General features: G+C 46.2%; 1 non-coding gene across 1 annotated transcript; it reads left to right on the top strand.

The window, feature by feature from the left end:
- Window positions 1-9,469: 9,469 nt before the first annotated feature.
- On the top strand, window positions 9,470-9,551 carry TRNAS-AGA (transfer RNA serine (anticodon AGA)). The gene has a single exon. It is a non-coding gene; the product is annotated as a tRNA-Ser (tRNA).
- Window positions 9,552-10,441: the final 890 nt, after the last annotated feature.

The following is a 10,441-nucleotide window of genomic DNA, read 5'->3' as shown; positions in this document are numbered from 1 at the left end:
TTACATAGTACAGATTGACAGGATGCTCATTAAAGATTGCCTTTTTAGGATATATAAATCTGGAAATATATGTATCCTCTAGACCCAAATAATGGGTAGCATTGGCTCCACTGGTGTATTTTGGTTTGAAAAAAGGAAGAATGTGCTTGGACAGCTCTCATTTTTTTATTTTTTTAAATCATACATCATCAATTACCAATATCTTCTTGTCCACATTGAGACACCTATTGAATTTGACTGCTTTACATGCGCTCCAATGTAAGCCAAATAGGAATATGAGGAAATGTTTTTTTTTTTTTTTTTTTTTTTTATAACTTTGGTTTTATTGAGTTTTTCAGCAAAGAACATGTACAACAAAATCTTCACCATACATTGTACAAAGAAATTGTGTTACAAACTGACATTTCTCACAAACAGGTATTGGGATACAGCTAACAGAAAAATAAAAATAAAAAAAAAAAGGGGGGGGGTGTAGGGGAGAGAGGGGATAGGGAAGGGGGGGGAGGGTGGTGTTGTGCGGGAGTCAATCCCACTAGAACCAATAGAATCGTGTAGTTTCAACTCCTAAGGGTTGTTATATCCTTAGCACCTCCAGGTGAACCTATCCACCCGAAGCCTTAGGTACCCACTTCGCGAGCCTGCCGAGGATATTCTTGGCACTATGTGTTCTGCGTGATTCTTACGCTCAGCGTTATTCAAGGGAAAACGCATCTATTACTATCAAAGCAGGATAGTATCTCTTCCTACTCCCGGGATGTCCCTCTGGTCCAACCAAGGTGTCCAGGTTTTTAGATAAATTTCGCCAGTGTCATTAACTAGACTTGTTAATTTCTCCATCTGGCATACAAACCAAATTCTGTTCCGAATCTTGGGAATTAGGGGAATTTCGGGTTGCTTCCATAGTGCTGCGATCTCGCACCGAGTAGCTGTTGCGAAATAAGCAACTAGTTTATTACTTGATTTAGTCCACCCCAAGGACGGTCTGTTCAGCAGAAACCGCCACGGGTCCATGGAAATTTTAAGATTTAGAATCTTCTCAAGCCAATCTCTGATTTTTCGCCAAAGCGGTTTAATCCTCGGGCAAGACCACAGCATATGTAGCAAATCAGCCGTTGCTCCGCACTGCCTAGGGCACAGGGGGGAGTACCCTGGTACGAATTTAGATAATTTCAAGGGAGTGTGATACCATCGCATTAAAACGTATATGCGTTTTCCCTTAAAGTTGTGCATATAGAGCTCTTGGCAGATGCCATAATTATTCTATTCCACTCTTCAGTCTCTAGGACTTCACCCAGATCTCTCTCCCACTGATCCATGTACCTCAGTTTGTGGCCAGCTTGTACTCCTGAACCGATCACCTCTTTGTACAACAGCGATATGAGTCTCCTGGTATCCGTCTCAACTAGACAGAGCTTTTCAAACTTGGTTAGTGGGGGTCGTGGGGTAACGCTAATGTAAAATGCTCGCAATTGGAGAAATCTAAATATTTCTGAGGGGGGGACATTTGATTCCTCTCTAATTTGTGCAAAGGGCTTTATATCTTTGCTCCCCTCTAGATCTCGGAGTCTATGTATGCCTAATTGCTTCCAAATTGAAAATTCCTTTCTGTACAAGCCTGGAGCAAAATCTGGGTTGCCCCACAATGGAGTCATCAGAGATCCTTTAGATAGCAGATTACATTTACTTTTATTGGCCTCCCAGATAGCCAGCGAGTTCGCCACTGAGGCCAGCGGCTTCTTCAGCAGCTTCAAGGCTGTTTTGGGTAACCATATCAAGCTTTTTAACTCGATTGGGGAGCAAGCTTCACTTTCCAATACAACCCACCTTTTCGAATCCGGGTTTACATGCCATTGGGAGATTTGGCTTAATTGTGCCGCTTTGTAATAAGATAACAGACAAGGTACCGCCAGACCCCCTTCCAATGTTGGCTTTTTTAGAATCATACCCTTTACTCTCGGTTTTTTTCCTTCCCATATGAATTTGGATATAGCAGACTGAAGTGAGAGTATATCCGTCAGTCTGAGTGGCACCGGTAATGTCTGGAACAAATATAGTATACGTGAGAGGAGATTCATCTTTATACTATGTATCCGTCCGATCCATGAGATTTTAAAAGACGCCCACTTTCTCAGCTCTTCCTTCAGATCGCGGATCAGTTTGGGGAAGTTTGCCTGGTAGATACTATTGTAATCTTTGGGGACTATAACCCCTAGGTATTTCACCCCTTTTTTCGGCCAATTAAAGTTGAAATTGAGCTGTATCAACTTTTCTGTCTCTTTCAGGAGGCTTATATTCAGGGCTTCAGACTTAGATTGGTTGATCTTAAAGCCTGATATATCATTAAATTTCCCTAGCAAGTTGAATAGGTTCGGCAAGGAAGTGAGCGGCCTTGAGATTGTGAGCAAGACATCGTCTGCGTAAAGAGCTATTTTATGCGTTTGTGTGCCCGTCTCTATGCCTCCCACATCTGGATTATTTCTAATCTGTGCTGCTAAGGGCTCTATACACATTGCGAATAGAAGGGGGGATAATGGGCACCCCTGTCTGGTGCCGCTTCTGATTTGGAGCGGGTCCGACGGAAATCCCTGGTGGATCACCCTGGCTGCCGGTCCCTGGTATAGTGACAGGATAGCATTGATCACCCGCGCTCCCATCCCAAACTCTCCAAGCATGGCCCTCAGATATGGCCAGTCAATCCTGTCGAAGGCTTTTTCAGCATCCAGACTCAACATCATAACTGGGATCTTACGTGTATTGGCTATATCTATCAGATCAATGATCCGTCGGGTGTTATCTGCAGCTTGTCGACCCATAATAAACCCGACTTGATCTGGATGTATGAGTCTGGGCAGGATGTGACTTAATCGGTTGGCCAGCAATTTAGCATATATTTTGATATCGGTGTTAATGAGCGAAATGGGCCTGTAACTTGAGCAGTCTAATGGGTCTCTCCCAGGCTTATAGATTACTGAGATGGACGCTTGGAGCATCTGTTCCGGGAATGCAGCCCCGTCTAGCACCGCATTGAACATTCTGAGGAGGTGAGGCCCCAGGAGCTCAATGTATTTTTTATAATAAAGGTTGGAGAACCCGTCAGGTCCAGGTGCCTTGGCGGGTTTGAGGCTCTGAATAACCTGGGTAAGTTCCTGTAAAGTAAAATCTGCTCCTAAAACTTCCCTTTCCGAACCACTCAATCTTGGTAGGTGTGCGCCCTTCAGGAAGTCCTTCATGGCCCTTTTGGTTTTACCATTATGTGCCACCTTTTCACCATTATAGAGGTTCTCATAGAAACTCCTGAATTCCTCCACTATCAGTTTTGGGTTGGCTGTTTTGGCTCCTGTTTTTAGCCGTAACTCCCGGATACTATAATTTGGCTGTCTATTCCTCAATTTGTTGGCCAGTAAGGTATCTGGTTTGTTTGACTTATCATAGAATAGCCTTTTGGACCAACTCACCGTGTTATCTGCCTGGGAGGTCAAGACTAAGTTAAGCTCGACTCTAGTGTCTTGAATTTCTTTGAGAAGGGCCGAACTCTGGTCTCGTTTATGTTTGAGTAGTAATTCTCTAAGCTTATTTTGTAAGGTATTGATTTTCCAATTCCTTTCTCTTTTTTTTTAGCCGCTAATTTAATTAGGGTCCCCCTCAAGGTTGCCTTGTGTGCTTCCCACGGTACAAGGTGGGATTGAACACTACCCGTATTAATTTGGAAAAATTGATCTATTTCTTTACTAATTATTTGTTCGGACCCTGGGACCTTCAACAGTGCCTCATTAAGTTTCCAATTTGCTCCCGGCCTGTCCAGAAATTTTTGTGTGCACCGTAGCTCTATAGGTGCGTGATCCGACCATGAAATATCATGGATCCCTGAGTGGGGGATCTTCGGGACCAGTCTGCTAGAGACAAAGAAGTAATCGATTCTGCTATAGGATAAATGGGGGTGCGAGAAAAAGGTGTAATCTCTTTCTAACGGGTGCATCTCCCTCCAAATGTCTATTAGTTGGCTATCCCTAAGACCTTTCAGGAGGGCATCTATATATGACTTTTTGTTAGCCTTCTGGGGGCCTGACCTGTCCATCCCTGGGTTGATCGCTACATTGAAATCCCCTGCCACAATTAAATCCCCCTTGGCTACTGATCTCAGTGTGTCAAAGAACCCGTTAATGAATGAGGGGTCTTGCTCACATGGAGCGTATATTGTAGCCAGCGTTATAGGCTGGGTTTGTATAGTGCCTACTAAGACTAGGTATCTACCTTCTTTATCTCTCTTAACTACCTCTTCTATAAATGGGACGTTGTTATGAAGCAAGATTGCCACTCCTCTCTTCTTTTCCGTCCTTGCAGAGGAAAGGTAAAACCGCTTGAAGCTCTTATCCCAGAATTTGGGGGCGCTTTTGCCGCTAAAGTGCGTCTCTTGTAGAAACACTACGTCGGCCCGCTTGCGTTTGTAATCCGCTATAGCTATTCGGCGTTTGCCCGGGCTATTTAAACCTTTAGTGTTGTGGGATATCATAGTCAACGACATGGTGTAGTGGGGTTGTTGTTATCGCTGTAAGTGCTGTCTATATTGTAGGCCCCTTTAGCCTCTGAGCTCTCTGGTCCATCTACTTCAGTCGGGGGTTGCGCCCGCACCACAGGGGAAGGGGGTGGAAGGGGGGGGGTGGAAGGGGGGGTGGGGACGGGTAGGGGGTAACAAAACAATTGAGAGGCCGAAGCTGACCTTGGTCAGCAATGGTCCCTTGGCCCTCAGGCGAACCTTGCGCCCTGGAATGCCCGGTGGGGGCTTCCTAACTCCCAACCACATCTCGTGGCCGGGTGCCCGAGGGACTTGTCTGTGCATGATGGAGTGACCCATTCGTGCACAGCTTGAGTCGCAGGTGGCCGGCCCAGGTGGTCCCGAACCCGGCACCATCTACACATTATATGTAAACAATATAGAGAGAGAAAGAGAAAAAAGGAAGCAATGCTTCTCCCCCTCCTCTCCCTCTCCCTTAGGCATACATTGTGTGTCATAGCAAACCGACGTGTAAATCACAAAAACTATTTACAGTGAAACAGTAGAACTAGTTAAGTCCTTTTCGTCTTCCCCAGCCTTCTTTGTGTCGTCTCCCAATACGACTGGTGGCGATCATAGTGTCCCAATAGAGTGTGCAGTGTGTGGCCCCCTCTCCTCCCATCCGTGGGCTAAACCCGGGGGGGTCTCCCCCTTACGCTAAGTGTGACCTAGGGTTAACATTTATGAGAGACAGAGTAGTGAAAAGTCTCGGACTGTAGCCTCCATCATCTCTCCTGTGCGTATCGTTTATTCACGTCATCCCTCCCCCCCCCTCCCCTCCCTTCCCTTGCTACCGGGCTCTTTGACTCCATAAAGGGGGTGCTGATTGTTCTGGAGTCCTCGGGTAAATGGTGTCCGGTCTCGGAGCAGCGACCATGTGTGGCGATGTCCACCTTGATGCTACCCCTCTCGTCGAAACAGCCCCGAACTCCCCGCTCCTCCTCTCAGGAGCTCCCGACTGTAAGGGTTGGAGAGAGATGTTAATTATATGACAATGGATAGTGGCATTCCACCCTGAGAGGGAACCACCTTCAGCCTATTCTTTCTATCTCACCTACATCCAAGCTCTCTCACCTGAGATTATCATCCTCCCTCCCTCTCCTACCTCCCTTCCAGAAGCAGGGCCCTTTCTCTTGTTTACGAGGGTGTTCTCTCGTCTTTGCAGATCCCCTTTCTAGATTCTCTATTCGTTCTCTCCCTCTTCCCTCTCCCGCTCTTTCTTACCCCCCTCCTGCTTATCCTCTCCCTGTTCTCTCCTCCTTCCTCCATACTCTTCGTCCCTTCTACCTGTCATCCTTCACCTCTCTGACCCCTTCTTGCTCTCTCTGAATGCCTTACCAACCTCCCTCCTCATTCCTCTTGCCACCTTCTGCACTTCCCTCTGGTCCCCCCTACCCCCCTCCCTTCCCCCTTCTTGCTCTCTCTGAATGCCTTACCAACCTCCCTCCTCATTCCTCTTGCCACCTTCTGCACTTCCCTCTGGTCCCCCCTACCCCCCTCCCTTCCCCCCCCTTTCCCCACCCCTCCCTACTATAGAGATCAACTTATGTCGTGCTGCTGGAGTCTGTGTTGCTCATCCTCCCGAACCAGTCCGGCTTCTGCTTCCTCCGTCGCCAAGGTTCCTTCTGTTAGATGGGTCCCCCGGATCTGTTCGCTGCTTTAGGTCATCTTTTCACCACACGGGGGTGCCCTCCGCCAGTCTATCGATCGACTAACCTTCAGTCGAAATACCGCCGTCATCCCCTAGGTATCTCTCTCCGGTCGGACCCCCAATGCCAGAAGCAAGATAGCCGCGACTCCAGATCCCCCTACCAGAGGATCCCTGTGACAGCCTTCTTAACTAGCTTTAAGAACATGGCCGCATCACTCTCTTCTCGTCACCCGAGGGGATCAGATCACAAAGTACTTCTCTCTGTTAGATTTTGGGCCGGGGAAGGCTCCTTTAACTCCTGGCACGGGGGTAGAGAGCCACAAGGCAGCCCTCAGTCCTTGCGTTTGCTCCCTGACGGCTCCACACGCTGCCAGGACGCCGCCGGAATAGGAGCTTCAGCGGTGACCTGTCGTTCGGGGCTCGGGGGAGAGACCGGTAAGTCCAACTTTTTTAAGAATTCTGCTCCTCCCTCCAGCTGTTTCAGGGTAATGGCCACTCCGTTTTTGATTACCATTAAGCCGAAGGAAAAAAGCCAGCGGTAGCGAATTTCATGATCCCTTAGGACTCTGGTGACAGCTCCGAGGGCTCTTCTTTTTAACAGGGTTTGTGGGGCTAGATCCTGGAAGACCTGCAGTCTCACCCCTTCAAATTCCAGGGTCTTGGCAGTTCGGGCAATTTGGCACACCTTATCTTTAATTTTGAAATAATGAAGCCTAATGATGATGTCCCTTGGGGGGTCACCCTGTTGTGGTTTAGACCGTAGGGCCCAGTGACATCTGTCGAATTGCAGTTCAGCCTCACATTTATCCGGCAGTATATGTTGGAGCCAGTTTGAGGTGAAGTCCTCTGGATCTGACACGGATTCCGGGACTCCTCGCAGGCTTATGTTGTTACGCCTGTCCCGGTTCTCTGCGTCCTCCTGTCGGTCCTGCAAGTCAGCAATCTGTCTGTGTAGTTGGGCCATGGACTTGTCATTTTTTTGATGGTAAGTAGCATGTGCGTCCACTTTATTCTCAAGTGTGTTTGTTCTTTCCCCTATGCTATCTATGTCCTGCCTAAGCTTCCATAATTCTTTCTGGAAGAAGGACTTCATGTCCGAGCAAAATGCCTTCATATCAGTTCTCGTGACCCAGTCCTGATCTGTGGCCCCCGCTCTGCTTGCAGGTCTGCTCGTGGACCTGTCGCTTTCAGAGTCTGAGCCCGCCATTTGCCCGCTGTCTTCCCCTCCACTCACTAGCGTCGGCTCTCCTTTTTGGAAATAGTCGGTAACCACGGAGGTTCTTTTGCGTGTAGCCACTTTCTTTGGCATCTTTGGGTGTTCCGATTTCTAGGCTGCTGTGTTTCACTGTTGATCGTCGGTTTTTTATGCTTTTATTATTTAATATTGGTGCCGGCTGGGACGGAGCCTCTCACTTAGGCATCCATAACCCTAGTCGCCGCGCATGCGCCCTTTTCTTTCTTTTTTAATCTGAGGTGGCCATGCATTGGGGAGCTCAACATCAGCGGAGGCGTTTCTGCACAGTGGCCGTATGATTCTGACAGCAATTTAGTGAGGCAAGATGATCTCTCCTCTCTCACCCCAAGCCGCAGCACCCAGCTCCTCAAATCTGCCTTTCTTGAATTCAGGGAACCAATTTGTTATTGCAAACAGTGTAGAGTCATATAAACCTGCTTTTGCAAGTGATATTACAGCCTCTACAATCCCTTAGTGTGGTTAGGCTGCTTTTTTTTTTTTAAAATGTATATTTATTTATTTACTGTCTTGTGGGGAACTGATTCTTTAAATCAGCCCTGCGGCGGCCATTTTGGATTTGGCTGACACGCAGGCTGGAACGCATGGAGCTCGGCTGCTCCAGCCCCTGCAGCAGCTCTGCACAGACTTCACCTCGGAGGCACCAGGAGGCGGAGGTAAGCGGAGGGAGCGCAGGTAAACAGGGGGAGATCGGCATGGCCCATGGCTCACCCCGCGCGGCCGCTGGTCAGGAGAAGGTAGATCTTGTACCGAGCCCCCTCTCCCTCACTATGCGGCCATTTTAGACTGCCAGAAGCCGCGCCAGAGCCCCGCACCACCTCGGCCAGAACCCCCAGAAGCCCCAATCACCCCCACAGCGGAGTGGAGCAGGCAGAGGAAGGGGGAGCAGGCAGAGGAAGGGGGATATATAGAGGCGCTCTCCGGCTGGGGACAGGTATGCCCGGGGCTCCGCTCCGCTCACCCACCGCTACAGGGCAGTGACGGCCATTTTGGGTGATATTCAGCCTCTCCTAAGCCTCGTGCTGCCCCAGGCTGGAATATTTATGGGATAATTATGGGTTACTCACCCAGTTTTCCCTCTTGTGAGCCTGCCCTTATTATAGCTCTTGCTCTCTGCGGGCAGGGGAAGCCAGGGGAGAGTTTGACACCGGGTCACGATCCTTGAAGGAGCTCTGCTCTGGGGCTGCAACTGCTGTTCTGCACAGTAGGCCCCAGTACCCAGGTTATTCATAAGATATCCAAATTAATGTCTTATATATGTATTTATGTCCTTGAAATGATCAGCGCGTCTTGGGTTATTCAGATTTGAACAGTATCACTTAGTTTGGTGTAGTATGAGCTAGGATGGTTATAGATGTTTAATCACACTTTTGTGGAGCTACAGCATCACACAGCCATCTTGTTTCGGCTCCAAGCCCCGCCTCCGGAAATGTTGTTTTTAATGTAAAAGATTAAATTTTACAATTTACATTCATAGGCCTTTTATTTAACATTGTATACATTCAAACAATGCTATTGGTTGATGAAACAAAAAAAGGGTTTGCTTCAGGTGAGGCTTGAACTCACAACCTCAGCATAGCTTAGCATATACTGACATATAAGTACCGTGCGCTAACCGATTACGCCACTGGAGCATGTTCCTGAAATGATCAATGTTCTTCTTGCCCCAATTGCCCTCCAACTCTGCTCTTTTAATCTCTGACATCCAAGTTAGATCATTTTCCCATTACTCCTTTTAACCCCTTTTCTTTTTTTTATGCCTCAGATCTGTTTCATACTGTACATTGAATGTGGTTAACAAAAAGTATTTCTCGTCATTGTTCAAAAACCCAATAGAAGCAACATTTTACAAAGATAATGTTGTTTAAACAATGTGTACAAACAAGTCATGTATTTCTCTTTATGAAAATGTTCTCATGGTTATTTAGTTCATATTGGTCATCATTCATTAGTGAGTGTTCCCCATATCCGCTCAAGAGCCATCTGTGTGACTGTATTCAGTACTACCAGCTATGTAGTCATGGCCGAGTGGTTAAAGCGATGGACTAGAAATCCATTGGGGTTTTCCCGCGCAGGTTCAAATCCTGCTGACTACGTTGAATTTTTCAGTGGTAACGTGTTATTAAAAACTTCACTGCACTTTGCATTTTGTTTGTATCTGCTTGGCAAAGCAATCTTTACTTACTGGAATATGTGGCACACTAAAGAAGAAAACACTCTGAATTCTTCAAACATTTTCCAAGTTATACATTTTAGGGTGCTGCTGGCTGTAAAACATTTAATAAAGAACTCCATTTCAATAAATGCATTGTCTTCTATTGATAAGTATCTCTATGCTGCAACATAGTGCTAAGAGGTCATTTGTGTGCAATACTTTGCACAACATAAAATAGAAGAGAAACGGCTTACCCCTACAGAAATAACTTAAGGTGACAAAGGATAATGAGCACTTTAGTGTGAGAGTGAGGGAATTCTTCCACTTTATAATTACAGATAATATTTGAATTCTTCTTAAGGACTGTGCTAAGTACTGCATGTATTGATATGTGTACATTCTTTACAGTCTGCCAAAACTATATTGTTTAAATATAATGGGAATAATCAATGCTATAGTTCAACTGCTTATCACACTTCAGCACAAATAGCTTTTTGGTATGAAAAAGCATTTGTAATGTTTTATTGTTATCATTCACAAAAGATAAGCAGGGCTTTCTAAACCTGTTGAAGAAATAAACAACTTAGCTTGAATTTTACTGAAAAATGGTCATTAATGTACTATAATAATTGTACTGTAACTTCCTGAAGTTTACAGAAAATTAAGAAATTAATCAAATGTAAACTTTATGGAATCTTTTGTGAAACAGAATGATTCGCATTAAGAACAAATGTACTTTGTACTTTGATATTAAATTCAGAGACAGAACATTTTATATTAAAATCAAATTTAATTTTTTGGGGGGTTCAATATGATCTTTTAGGGGTTCTG

This window comes from Ascaphus truei (genome assembly GCF_040206685.1).
Source record: "Ascaphus truei isolate aAscTru1 chromosome 12 unlocalized genomic scaffold, aAscTru1.hap1 SUPER_12_unloc_1, whole genome shotgun sequence".
NCBI classification, from domain to species: domain Eukaryota; kingdom Metazoa; phylum Chordata; class Amphibia; order Anura; family Ascaphidae; genus Ascaphus; species Ascaphus truei.
This window is presented reverse-complemented; position numbering and strand designations above follow the sequence as displayed.